Raw genomic sequence first — 14,133 nt, 5'->3', positions numbered from 1 at the left:
CCAGTGTCTAACTGTGGTTGCAAAGCTTTCCTTCAATTCAAGGGTTGATTTTTGACAGTGACAGGCTCTAAAGAAGATTTAAAAGGTATTTTGACATTGCAACCTACTTGCTCAATTTTCCATCTCCCATCCTTATATTCCCATATCGTGCTTCTCAAACTTTGTCTTGCCCAGGAACATTAGGGCAGAGGTCATCAATGGGCTGGCAGCCTTGAAGGAATACAGCTGGTGAAAGCTGCTGAGGGGAACAGGTTTCCCTGCAGTCACTTGTGGGCTGTCACCAAAGAGGGGGTTTTTCCTAAGAAGTCAAACCTTGACATCTGGATGATCTCTGGACCTACCTCATGGAAGGGTTAGTGCTACATCACTGCTAGATTGCCACGAGGGCTTACAGAGCTACAAACATTTGATATGATCATGAATATGATGTCCAGAAACATGGCTAAGTCTTTAGCTGCACGTCCAGATAAAGGAAATTATCTTTCCAAAGGCTCTGAAAGAGCTGCATATGAAGCTGAAGTGGTTTCAGAAGTTAAATAACCCACATGAAAGGAGATGATCTTTTTCACAGTGGACAGTGGCAAGGAAAAGCCACTGATAACACTTGACAATGTTAGAGACAGGCAATCTGTATTTGCCTTATGCAACACTGAAAGCACTGAGCTGGACAGATATTGCACACTGTGAAAATCCAGAGCTGTTGCAAAACCAGGCATTTTATAATTTCTATCTGTTCACTAAAATTGCTGAAGAACATTAATTTTCTGAGCACTGCATCTCTGAATTATGTGTATAACTAATGGATCATAGTTCAGTATTCTGAATGCAAGCTCAGACTAGCTAATCAACCACATGGTTATTTGCATAGATCAGTGAAAACTGCTGAAAGCAATATTGATATTCACAATCTCTAGCAAACATGGTAATGCTTTATTTGTTTTTAGTTTTTCTTTTAGGTGTCAGATACAAGCATAATACTATTTCACTGAAAATAATTTTAGAGTAATGAGCTGAAACCAGCTGTACAATTCACAAAGCTCTCTAGTTTCAATCCCTTCTCAGCACAACTTCTTAAAGCAAGTTTGTAATAACAATTCGATTTTGCAATTCAAATAATTTTACTTAGGAAAAGCAATTGCCTCGGAAAAACACATTTGAGAATCGCAAAATAATTCAAGGAAGAAAGAAGACCTGCATATCAGGGCATTATTGTTCTAGATGTAGTACTCAGGGTGTTTAGGAACTGCACTCACTGGGTGAGCTGCACATACACTTAATTAACAGCTACCTTTTAATTATGGCAGGCTTAAAGTTCATGGGAAGCTGAAGGTTCATTCATGATTGTTCCAACTTGGGCAAGCAGATGGAGAGCTAACAAATCTGAGTAGTCTTAAGGAATGGTCTGGCATTTGCATCAGTTTGAGCACAGGAGGGGTTATACTCTCACTTGTCTTTTTTACTCTGTGATCCCTGGCTTTTCAGTCTGCCCACGGAGGTGGAGCAACAAGGGAATACAACGTAAGAACCGAATATGTGCAAGACTGGCCTGAGAATATAGTTCTGGAAATGTGTTTCAGACTCCAGTCATCTGAGTCAAATTTCCAAACACTAAAATCCTGATGCATGATTGCCTTTGCATTTTCTTTTGTAACTGGCACATACTTTCCTGGTAGTACAATGAATAGAGACCTGTTACCAAAACACACTTGCAAACTATTTGGTATTTAAAGTTTTTGAGTCATGATCACTTTGCTGCTGTATGCCTATGTCTTGGTTTGAAAACTCTCAGAGTTTGCTCAGTAGGGCAGGTACCACCCCTATGAAGCGCCAGTATTGACTTTGCTGTCTAAGGAGGATGTTGCAACCAAATTTTCTGCAATAACTGGAAAGCTACTGCCCTCAAGCTTTGTCCACGTTTCTCCTGCTCACCTTGTAAATGTAGTGGCCATTTGAAACCGGCTTGGGATATGGCATTAATAATTCCACACTTCTGTCACAGAATGTCTTTAGTTCTAGTATCCTCAAACACAAATAACATTAGCTGCTCCTGTTCAAGAAGACGCAGTGATACCAGTGTCTTGAGTTTTATCTTTCCATGGGTCTTTAAATTGTTCTGGAAAATGTATTATAAAATCATTGTCAACATGTACTCTTACTAGCTGATCTCACTGTTGCTGGTAAGAAGCTGACAGTGGAGCAGAAAAGTCTCTTTTGTCCAGGTATTCTCTGCTTCTGAACTGCTTGTAGTCATGGTTCCTGCAACACCCATCCTCTGTGTGTTAAACTGGGCTAAATTATTTATTCAGAAAACTACACACAGAGGTCTGCACTCCTTAGGGGTAGGCACACACAGCACAGCATCCTAAAATGCCCGCCAGCATAATGGCAGTACAATCTCTTTATCGCAAGAGGTGCTGCTCTGCATGGCCCATGACACTGCTAACTCCAACAGATGTGATTCCTAATCTTCAGCAAGACAAAAACAGTGCCAGGGAGATAGCCTCTAGAATTATCTTCTCTGCAGACACCCACACTTTGAATTAATTAGACACATTCCTATAGATAAGAGCATAATCTTTGTAGGAATACTTAGAACAGAGATATGGACCCACAACATTCAGAGTTACCAGACAAAGTTAAAAGCATGTGGAGCCTGGAGTTCATGTGATTCACTGTTTTTAAAAGCTGATACCAACCCAAGGACTAAATGTGCACAGCAAAATATATAAAGCATATCTTTGTTTACTATTTATAGCCACATGCAAAAGCAGAGGGGAAGCATTTGTTTACTAGATGGGCCTTATTTTCTATGAGATGGTCCAAATGGAGCCTGTCTGATGTCCATTTATCACCTCCTGGCAGTTTTTTGAAGTCTAGCCACACTTCCGTTGCGAAAAAAAACATTTATTTAAACATCACTTTTCCTCTGGCCAAAGCCCAAAGAAAATTGAAGTCAGCTACCTGGGAGAGATCAACCTGAACAGTTGAAGCATATTTTCACATTCTGTCATTTTATGAATTAAAGTTTTAGTATACTTAGCTTGCAGGGGCTGAATTTCTTCAAAGCTCCAGATTCCAGTGGAATTTTGTGAAAAATCCTTGTGATTTCCACAGTGGGAGGAAAAGGCAAAAAATTGGGGCCAGAAACACATAATTTTTAAGTATTTTAACTAGTATTTTACTGTATATTTTTACATATGATGGAGAAACAATTTTCATCAAACCAGCCAGAAACACCTTGAAACTTTTAATACATGTATTTGTCATTACTTCTGCAAGTCTAAAGGGTAATTAAAAGAAAATACACTATGGAAATTTTTTCAGCTGATATCTGATTTCTCTCATTTTGCTTGTATAATTAGCTTATTAAGTATATACCACAGTACTTGACATGTCCTATGAATGAAAAAGTCCTGTGCTTCAGGTTTTGGATGGGAAGGGTGTGTGCTGCTCCAACATCCATGGTGGGCAGACAGCTGAATCCTCAGCCATGGTCTGGGAGCGTGTTTGAGTACAATCCTGAAAAAACGTATTACTGGTTTCCTGAAGAAGGGCTGATTTCCTGCTTACTAACCTGTAAATTCTTACTGTTTCATTAGAGGCTGTTACAGTGGCTGGCAGTCCTTCTGCTCATGCCAGCAGGGACTCAGGACCAAGTGCAGTCGCATAATGACTGCTGGAGGCTTAAAATCAGCTGCTGATCAGCTCCAGGAATTCCTGGTGGAGCAGCTAGGGCTTTCTTTTGCTTTTGGATTGCTCACAAACAGAGGAAGAAGCCTGGTTGCTGGAAAAGTTCAAGCGAGCAGTGGCCCTGTTCATGGGCTTTCTGTCCTAGCAAGGGAGTAACCTTCCAGGAGGGTGCAAGAGCATGGGAAACCAAACCTGCAGCAAGGAAGCCAGGGTCCCCTGCTCCCCCCTACAGCAGCTCCAGAGAAAGCAGGGAGGGCTGGACAAGCACGATCTCGTGGGAGGAGGGCTGGCTGGATGAGGGCTTCAGAACTTCCAGTCAGAAAAGTGGGAGCTTGTCCTTTTCCTTCCTTGAAATTGTTGTGAGGGGAGGAAAATGGGGGGAAAAGGATTTTATTACATCTGTCAGATACCCCAAGGAAGCCTTTCTGGGCTGCAGCCACAGGGGAGCATGGTCTGTCAGCAGCTATTCTGCAATATGAGACACAAGGAGCCCACCTTTAAAATGGGAGTATCTAAAGGAAGTAAAAACAACTTTTTTTTTTTTTTTTTTTTCCAATTTCCCCTATCTTTTGCAATCAGCTAATTTTCACTGTTACCACAAAGCTGCTGGTCAAATTATAGTTTTGGGTGGAGCATTTGGAAAATTATTTTCCTCTCCCTTATTCCCAGAAGAAGTTGAGTCAAGTTACATATGCCATTTCATATTATTGTCTGCTTTCTGATCTCAAGGCTGCTTTAATGTGCAAAATGGCCAGAGTCTTAACACTTTTCTTTTAAAAGTGAGATTTCATTTTAAAAAGCATAAAGTCTTTCTCTGTAAACAAGGGTTTTTGAGATGCCTTCCTGGCTCATCAACAGAATACAATCATATATCCTTCCCTAGCTGACAAAAGGGAGTCAACGGAGTACTGGGTGACTGAGACCATTAGATAATTCTCATTTAATGGAAGAGGCATGAAGATAGGAACAATTCCAAATATTTGATTTTAAAAGCATTTATGCCTTTCATTGATATTTTGCAGTTCTCATTACTTTTCCTCTGATAAACAAAGGAGCAAACATGTTCTAAACATTGAAATCAAAATTAACATGTTCCTGTGGGATATCCAGGCATACTTGAACCAGGAAGCATGGCTAGAGAAGGAAGGTGTATCAGAGCTTTGTGAAGCTCAGTTTAATTTCTTGTGTTAATTAACTCATTTTTCCATTGCCATTTGTTTTTTCACTGCTGTCCTGAGCTCATTTCCTCAATTCTCACCTAAAAGGGCTCATAAACTGAGTTCTCTACTGCCTTTCAGATTTGAAGGAAACTGCATTTAAATATGCTCTTCTCTCCCAGCTCTTGACCTACTTTAGAATATTTGTTTTCATATACTTTCCAAGCACTTGAATATTTTATTTAATTCATATTTATTCAAAAATTCCTTCTAAATTCAGCCTAGATCCAGAGGAAGATTTTCAAGCCTTGCTCAAGGGGTAGATCAGCTCTGGCTCTTCACACTCACACAGAATGTTTCTCTGCTGCAAACAAGGAGAGAAAATTTTGTTATACAAATGGAAAACATATTTGCCATAGGTGCTGTTGATCACTATGATGCTGTATCTATTACCGCATTTGTAACTGTGATTGGAACAGAATGCTTTCTGTCTTAGAAAAATAATATCTGAGTTTTCCATAAAATGGATGCTCTGCTTCACTGCTGTTAATTGTTTTTTCCCAGTCCTTGGAAACTTTAGAGAAGTGTCCCCAAGCTCTGGTTGCTTCAGAAGCTTTCCTGTGAGCTGGGTGTATCACAGCTGTTAAAACTTTATGAAACCTGACATTGCAGCTTTACATGTACCAGAGAGACTACTCAGGGTTTCATCACATGTAAAGCTGCAATGTCAGGTTTCATAAAGTTTTAACAGCTGTGATACACCCAGCTCACAGGAAAGCTTCTGAAGCAACCAGAGCTTGGGGACACTTCTCTAAAGTTTCCAAGGACTGGGAAAAAACAATTAACAGCAGTGAAGCAGAGCAAAGAGGGGCAGCTATAACAAGGCAGGCCTTCACTTTGTAAAATACCAAGAAATTTCCCTTGGTAGAGGCAGGCAGATGCTTGCTACAGGCAATGCTCTGTGGCCCTCAGCACAGGAAAGACAAAGGGGCAGACACTGGGGCAGATCCAGAGGTCCCCAGAAAATGATCTGAGGGTTGGGGCACCTCTCCTTTGAAGACAGGCTGAGCGAGTTGGAACTGTTCAGCTTGGAGAAAGCTCTGGGGACAACTTATAGCGGCCTTCCAGCTCCTAGAGGGGGAAGAGAGAGCTGGAGAGGAACTTTTGGCATGGGCATGTGGTGATAGGACAAGGGGAGATGGCTTCAAACTGAAAGAGGGCAGATAATAAGAAGATACTAGATATTAGGATAAATTCTTTCCTGTGGGGGTGGTGAGGCACTGGAACAGGTTGCCCAGAGAATTTGTGGACGCCCCATCCCTGCCAGGGCTCAAAGCCAGGCTGTACAGGGGTTTGAGCAACCTGATCTAGCAGGAGGTGTCCCTGCCCATGGCAAGAGGGTTGGAACTAGATGATTAACTTTCAAGATGCCTTCCAACCCAAATCATCCTACAATTCAGTAATTCTATTCTATGATTTGCGGAAGTCAAAAGTGCCCCAAGCGTCCCCGCAAAGCTCGCGGCGCTATCGGCTCTTTCCCCTTCCTTCCGCAGCCCACAGTAGCACTTAGCCCCACACCGATTTGATGTCACTTCACAGCTCCAGTCCCCCGGCTCCAGGCCGCGGCCATAGCGGAGCCGGGCTGTCTCTCGGGTCTACCCAAATGCGGAGCTCCCCTTGCTGGTGACAGCCGGGACCGGCTCCCGGCTCCGAGCGCTGCGCAGCGACACAAGCGCGTCCAGGTCAAGGTGGGAGCCCGAAATCGAGGTCAGTGAATCATCCTCAGTCTCCCCAGAACCTGTGAGCAGGAGGCTGCCGGGCTCCGGTGCGGGTGCAAGTCACAGCGCCTCTTCTTTACAGGCACATGGCCAGGTTAGTGAAGCACGGGGACAAATTCCCACCCCAGGAATGCCTTACAAAGGGCACCCCCAAGACCATGATGTGGTACCCACTTTCCACATGCCGAAAAAAGCTGGAAATGCATAGTTTAATTACTTTGGTAATCATTTCACTTCTTGGAAAAACAATTTTTTTTATTATTTTAAAAGCATTAGATGAATTGCTAAACATTATTTATGGTTAGAGTAGGTAAATAATTTATTTGAGTATGGTTTGCTTTTATTCTTTGAATAACCTAGGTCCCAGTGAGTTGTCTGGGGATTTGTATGACACGTGAACTTAATTAATGTATGGAGTTCACTAAAGGATCCTTCTCCCAGTAAAATGCATCCTCACAGAGGAGACACACTGATGAAGAGGTGTGACATCATGGCTCTTTATATCCCCATGGCCAGGATTTTGGTGGCTGCAGATTCTTCTTGGTAAATTGATCTAATTCATTTTAGGCTGCCCCTGCCAGCCTGAATTACTTTATTAGCACTTCCACGGAGGGAAATTGTATTCAATGTATGTGGGAAATAATCTACATACAGAGAGTAAAGTGCTGAGACTGAGAAGGTCCCAAGCAGTGCATAGAACACAGCAGTGGAGAGACTTAGAATGACAGAGCATGAAAAGACATGGAAGATGCAAAATGCAGAGATGCCAGAGGCCAGGAGAGCCCAGGATGGCTGATCCTTCCTCAGACACGCCACCACAGAGCTGGGCAGAATGCCTGCCAGGCCAGAGAGGAGCCTGGTAACTCCATTAATACTTTATTTATTAATAATAGTAGTGAGACTATGCACACAAACAAAGGAGTCACCAACCCAGAAGCCACTAATCTCAGAAGGATTACCCTAAATCTAGGGATAGTCAAGACTGAGTTTAAAAGCAGCCTTGCAATACTTCTTTCTTTAGGGACCTCTGAGGAAGCAGCAGGTAAGTCACTTTAAGGCGGTTCTAGAATAACTTAGATGTGCAAAGATTGGAAGCTCATAGTGCAAACTTCCAAATCCTGTTGGAAGTAGACTCCACAACTACCTAACTTATTGACAATCCCTTTACATTCCCAAACCTCATCCTTAGCATTTATGCTAGTCTAGCTCACCTGTGCTTCAGTTTCACCATCTCTAAAGTGAACTCATGGCACTTTTATGCAGTAGAAAGAGGTTGAATGAAAAGAATGCTACAAATAAATAATGGGTTTTTTTTGCAACTGGTTAATTATCTTTTCCTGGAAACAAGACTGCTCTTCATAAGCCAGTATTACTGCTGTATTTCTTAAACATTCCTTAAATCTCCTGAGTCAGTTTCTCCCTACTTCTCAAAATAAAAGCTTGTTCATCTTCTTCCTCTAAGAAATTATTCAGAAAAAAAATTGTGAATGGTTAATCAACTATGGTGATTTAGAGTGCAGGCCAAAGTCCTCTGAGATTAGTCAATATATTAAGTATTACTCATTATGTTAAATATTAAACCCAACAGCTGCTCATATCCAGGACTCTCCATACACAGATCCCAAGTATGAAGGATTATTCTGACAGGTCGTCCCACATATTCCTTACTGACATTTTAGGCTTTGCTTGTTATTTCTGTTTTTCCAATTTCACATAAGCTAAAATATTATTTTAGTACAGGTCAAAGAAATGAACACTGAGTTACCATTGTACCAATTTTTGAAGGAAAACGTTAGAAAATCATTGTCATTGTATTTATTTAATTGTTGAATAAAAATACCTTTAAATAGACAAATATTCTGATTTCTGCTCATATCAAGGCTAACTTGGATAAATCACACATCAATTTTGCCACTGACTCCAGCTGTGGAAGCCATGGACTCTAGAAACACCAGAAACAAAGATGTTCTTTGTACACAGCATGAGGAATGACCCACTTCTGGATGAAGAGAGGAAAGCCTGTCTCAGCTTCCATGCTGGAGCTACTCTACAGCAGGAACTCACATCTCCAGGGTCAGGAGCTGCCTGTTATGACACAACAGGCTCATCCCAGCCTGCGGCATCCTGCCAGTGCCCAGGGAAAGGTGGGAGATGTGACAGCAACCATCACAATTCCCTATAGGTAAAAAAATACTGCCAGCAGCAGCAGGGACAGGGAAAACTGCAAGAGGCTTGTTTTGACTCTGCCAGGTGCTGGGCACAGAAGGTGTTTCTGAGAGTTGAGCTCTCTGCCAGGGGAGCCCATGGTGAGGCCATACCTCCTGGACACTCAGTTAACTTCATTTCCCACAAAAAAAAGAGTCAGAAATATGGGTAATCTCTTATTGCTTTCACAGATTATATGACTTCATATATAGTTGCAAAGTCTGTAAAAATTAAGTAGAACCAGATGCAAGATATTATAAATTAGGCCACGTAGGCAGTGGTTGTGATATCTATTTGTTATATGATGCTGTTTGTATCTTAGACCTGTGGTCACCATTTTTTGGGTGATGTTTCTGTTTGTCCCATATTCCTCTTTATTTCAGCTTAAAACCAGCATTATTTACTAGGAAAAGGTTCTTCTTCCAGAGGATGGTTGGGCACCGGAACAGTCTCCCCAGGGAAGTGGTCACAGCACCAAACCTGACAGAACTCAAGGAGTGTTTGAATAATGCTTCCAGGCACAAGGTGTCACCCTTGGGGTGTCCTTGCAGGGCCAGGAGCTGGACTTTTATGACCCCTGTAGGTCCCTTCCAAGTCAGGATAATCTGTGATCTTCTGTGAATCTTCTAGACACAGCAGCAGCAGCTGCTGAGCATGCAGGGCAGTGCCATACCGTGTGTTGGGCTGTCCAGAGCTGCAAAGTTAATCAAGGGACTAGAGCCCCTCTCCTAGGAGGAAAGGCTGAGGGAGTTGGGCCTGTTCAGCCTCAAGATGACTGAGAGGGGACCTTTTAAATGTAAATGTGCGAAATGAAACCCTGGAGATGAGAGCTCTTTTTCAGAGTGGTAAATTGCTAGTTGATGAAGTTGATAGGGTCCTAATTTGAAATGTTGGTCTGTTGTTGAATATTGAATGTTAGAGTTCTGGGACTTGCCTTTAGTTGCTGCTGTTAAGTGTTACTATTTTACCCTGTATTTGTATCCCTTTCCATCAGGAACCACTTCCCCTGCTCCTAGATGGACTTGCACCCGGACTGAATTTAAATGACAGGCTGTTGGTACTATATAAACCCTCTGAAAAACAACAAACTAGCACATAAACTATGATTTTAACCCAGCAGAACCACACAAAATCACCCACCATTGACCAGAGCTGGATTCTGTCCTGTCACCATAACTTTAATAATACTCAGCTTGGATGACATCCCTAAACTACGAGCCAGCATCAGCTCTCACTCTCCTGGGAGACAAAGCTGCACCCCCTTCTCCTCAGCGTCCTCCTGTGGGAGCAGGGGCGGTGTGCGCGACCCCTCGGGTTCCCCACCCAGAGCTGTTTTGAATAAAGGCCTTTTTAAAAGAGCAGGTCTCCTGGCTCTATTTATCTCATAAGAGTTTGAAGGGACGGTCAAAAGGATGGAGCCAGGCTCTTCTCGGTGGTGCCAAGGAGTCAGATGCCCAGGAAGTGCCCCCTGAGGAGGAACTTCTCTAGTGCGTAGGTGACGACACACTGAAACAGGCAGCCCAGACAGGGAGTGGCATCTCCCTCACTGGGGATGTTCAAGAACCGTATGGATACAATCCTGTGCCACGTGCTTGAGCAGAGGCTGCACCAGATGGCGGTCCCTGAGTCCCACCTGGCCTGCCCATCCCGTGGCTCTGTGGCTCTGTGTTCCCGGTTCCTCCTCACACACAGCCCCCAGAGACTCCCCGGCCGGACCCGAGCCGGAGCGGGGCGGGGCATGGGCGGGGCGAGCGGGCAAGGCCCCGCCCACCGGGGGACCAGGAAACTCCCGCCGTTGCCTTACAAGGGCAGGCGCGCGACTGTCTCCGCCCTTCGCCCGTGGAATGTGGTGACCACACCGCGCTGCACCAATGCGTCCCGGAGGAGGGGGGAGAACGCACACACAGGGTAGAGGGGCTGGGCTCATGGCTCTGGCTGTCTCCTTCAAGGAAGGCAGAGCATCCAGGCTAAAAACACGAAACACGCGGGTCCTCTTCCCGACACGACTCGTGGCGCCCGGCTGCCGAAGCGATGAGCCAAGCCAGTATCTCCCCCTCGTGCGCGGATGGTCTCGCCCACAGCTTCCTTCCTGCCCGGCAGGGCGGCGGCCGCTCCGCTCTCCGGAAGTGTCGCTCCAGCCGCTCCCCGCCGGTGCCGTGTCCCGCCGCCAGGTGAGTCGGGGGGCTCCGCCCGCTGCCCGCGGGTCTGCGCCGGCTGCCGGTGAGAGGTGGGCGGTGCCGGCCGGGGGTCGCTTGCGGTGTCGCCCCCCGCAGCTCTCCTCGGGCCTCGGCTCGGTGATGCTGCTCTTGATGGGGACGGGGATCCGCCCTGCGGGCTGGAGCTGGGAGAGACCCCCGCTCCGGAGGTCGCGGGGCCCGGAGCTCTCTGTGCATCGTTTCAGGGAACTGGTGTTAAAAGGCGTCTGTCTCCCTGTCGGAAGGGCTCGGCTGCCTCCCGGGCACATCGAGCCCTCTGCGGGTGTTTCCTCGGCTTTGTCGGAGCATGGGAGGGGCAGGGCTGGGAGCTGCTGCGGTTGGCAGTGTGAGATAGTGGGCCTGGGTCTGTCCCTTCCTGTTCATGTTTTGGAATAACCAGAGTCGCCCAGGGGATTGCGTGCGATGGTTCCTCGGCTCTCAGAATCAATTAGGTTAGAAAAGATCTCTGAAATCATCGAGTCCAGCTGTGACCGACCACAATGGAACTGGAGCATGGCGCTGAGTGCCACGTCCGGTCTTCATTGAACACCTCCAGGGATGGTGATTCCACCACCTCCCTGGGCACCCCATTCCAATGTCTAATCACCCTTTCTGTGAAGGAGTTCTTCTTAATGTCCAGCCTAAACCTGGCACAGGTTCAGACTGTCCTCTCATCCTGTCCTTGGTGAATGGGAGAATAGGCCGATCGCCATTTGGCTACACCCTACTTTCAGGTGTTTATGTAGAGAGTGGTAAGGTCGCCTCTGAGCCTTGTTTTCTCTTTTGCAGACAGGCTGTGTTGACTCCCTGGCGCTGGATTTTGAGGCAAGTGTGACTCCTGTACAAGGGTTTTGGGAAGCTTATTAGTGAGAAGTGTGTTAAAGTGGCTTTTCAGACTGGGTGGGACAGCGCAGGGTTTGGTTTTTGCTAGTTTGCTTTCGTAAAGTATAATCTGCTCTTTATTGAGCCGTGACACAGATCTGCTGGAGAGCACTTTGCTCTTATCTCTTCCTGTTGCCACCCAGATTGTGATGGATGTGTGACTGTATGTGATGCTGCAGTTGAGTATGTGGACAGAATTTGGGATTTAGCTTTGAGGCGGACTTTTGAGTTTGATGTTCTGTCTTAGTTCATGTAGAGACTTTCTTGGCTATGGGTTTGGGGCTTTATTGTGTTGTAGTTTGTTTTTTTTTCAGTAATAGATTTTGCAGTTATTACAATAGTCACAATTTTGAAACATGGGAGTATTTTCTAAAGCATAGCTTTTGGTCACTGCCTCTGAGCAGGCCCAGCTTGCACCATTGTTAGTGGCTGTAAATTTTCACAGCTTTTTACTGAGTGGCTCAAAATTTTTAGTTGCTTGGGTTCTTTTTTCCTCAAGGGTTTATCACTTTCCCAGAGGAAGGGACCACAAGATGATTCTCTGTGCTTCTGTGGTTTGATATCCACTGTGGCTGAACAAATGGCAATATAGGCAGCACAAAGCAGCACAGTGCTGCTACTACCTATTTATTGTTTTTTAATATGTGAAAATCTTCCTAAAGAAAGGTTGCATTTTAAAAAATACCTTATGATGTGTCTCAAGGGTAATGTCTTACATTTGAAGTTTCTTGGACAGCTTCCAAAACAGGGCCCAGACCATTCAGTGCAGCACAGTTTTAAACAACAGGGACTAAACCTGCATGTCATGAGTTGCACTATCTAATGCAAAGTATTCCCACTTTTTATCTACCGAAATTCTATTTCTAGCTTATACTGACCCTATTTCAATTACAAAAGCGTTGGCTTAGGCGTGGGTCTTTTTGTTGGGTAACACAAAGTGCAAACACTTCTGGAACTTTTAAATCATAAATCGTTCTCTTTGGCTAACTGGATTGATGCCTTTGGTTTTCTGAACATGTTCCAAAAAGTACCACCCTCTTTTCTAACAGACATTCCTAGAGCTGAGTCCAGTGTTTCAGGCATAGCTGCAGCAAACCTGTGCTGAAGGGCACTGCAGTCCTGTGAGATCTGATAGCTGGGCTGACAGCTCTTGTGGACTGGAGGAGTTCCCAAGTCTGGTTCAGAGAAACTTAGACAATAGTAATGCAAGCATTGGCACTTTCTTTGGTTTTTCTAGTAAAATATACTCTGACAGGTCAATCTTCTCAACAAAATTAAAAAGAATGTGCTGGCAGCCTGCTTTTTTGCCTCCTCTTGCTTAGGATTGAATTGTAGTGAGAGAATTGCATGTAGTGGCTTGCTGGGAGCACTGCCTTTGCAGCGCTTATGCCTTTTTACTGATCCTAAAATTACAAGCCAGACACAATTAGGTGATAAAAAGGGATTACCATTATAAGGATCCTTATGGTGCACAACATGCAGGATGAAAAAGCGCTGAAAATGCATACTGTAAGAAGTGGATACAATTTTATAGGTTCAGCAAATTAGCATCACTGACAAGAATCCCCAGTTGGAGACAGAGGTGATGAGATAATTTGCCCCTGGTTCTCCCCTTTTCTGAACACCCCTAACCCCCCTTTAGATATGAACTAAACTTTATGAAATGTTAGGAAGCTGTTTTGACCTGGGATCCAAAAGAATGTAACCTCAAGACCTTAGAGCTGCTGGGGCATGTATTTTGTCTTTCTAATAGAGTAGGTAAATGCTAGCTATCAATACAATAATAGGCTACAGAGCTGCAAATATAGATGTAAAGAATATGGAGATATATAAAAGTAAAAAGGCAAAAATTAATTTCGTTGGCATCGGCACGTGCAGAGTAAACTGTTTTGTTTACTTTGAATGAGCCATATCCTGAAAACTGTGTTATTTCAGAGAAGAGGAATTAAAAGATGCTGTTTGGCTCTATTTTGAGTAGTGGAACTTCTAATCGATAACCCAGAGTTAAATGCCAGCTTGCCTGGGTTTTTTTTTTTTACAGCGGTAAGAAAACCACCAAAGTTATGCACAACGCTTGGCTGCAGCTTGAAAGCAAACTACCTTTGTTGCCAGCTGTCAGCATAAGTATCTGGAAGTCAAGAGTTGAGGTTTATTTGTTGCAGTGTGGTGGAGGGCAGACATCTCGGGCAGCTGGAGGTTAGTGAGGGCAGCAGAGAGAGGGAGCGT

General features: G+C 44.5%; 1 long non-coding RNA gene across 3 annotated transcripts; it reads left to right on the top strand.

Moving 5' to 3' along the window:
• Nucleotides 1-6,472: 6,472 nt before the first annotated feature.
• On the top strand, nt 6,473-10,164 carry LOC134430179 (uncharacterized). 3 transcript variants are annotated; one of them, XR_010030759.1, is made up of 3 exons: nt 6,473-6,719; nt 8,506-8,807; nt 9,825-10,164. It is a non-coding gene; the product is annotated as an uncharacterized LOC134430179 (long non-coding RNA). The 3 variants fall into 3 exon arrangements; XR_010030761.1 differs by having other exon boundaries at nt 6,477-6,719; nt 8,606-8,807; XR_010030760.1 differs by having other exon boundaries at nt 6,485-6,614.
• Nucleotides 10,165-14,133: the final 3,969 nt, after the last annotated feature.

Source organism: Melospiza melodia, chromosome 1, assembly GCF_035770615.1.
Source record: "Melospiza melodia melodia isolate bMelMel2 chromosome 1, bMelMel2.pri, whole genome shotgun sequence".
In the NCBI taxonomy this organism is placed as follows: Eukaryota; Metazoa; Chordata; class Aves; order Passeriformes; family Passerellidae; genus Melospiza; species Melospiza melodia.
Note: the sequence above shows the minus strand (reverse complement) of the source record. Positions and strands in the feature narration are given on the sequence as shown.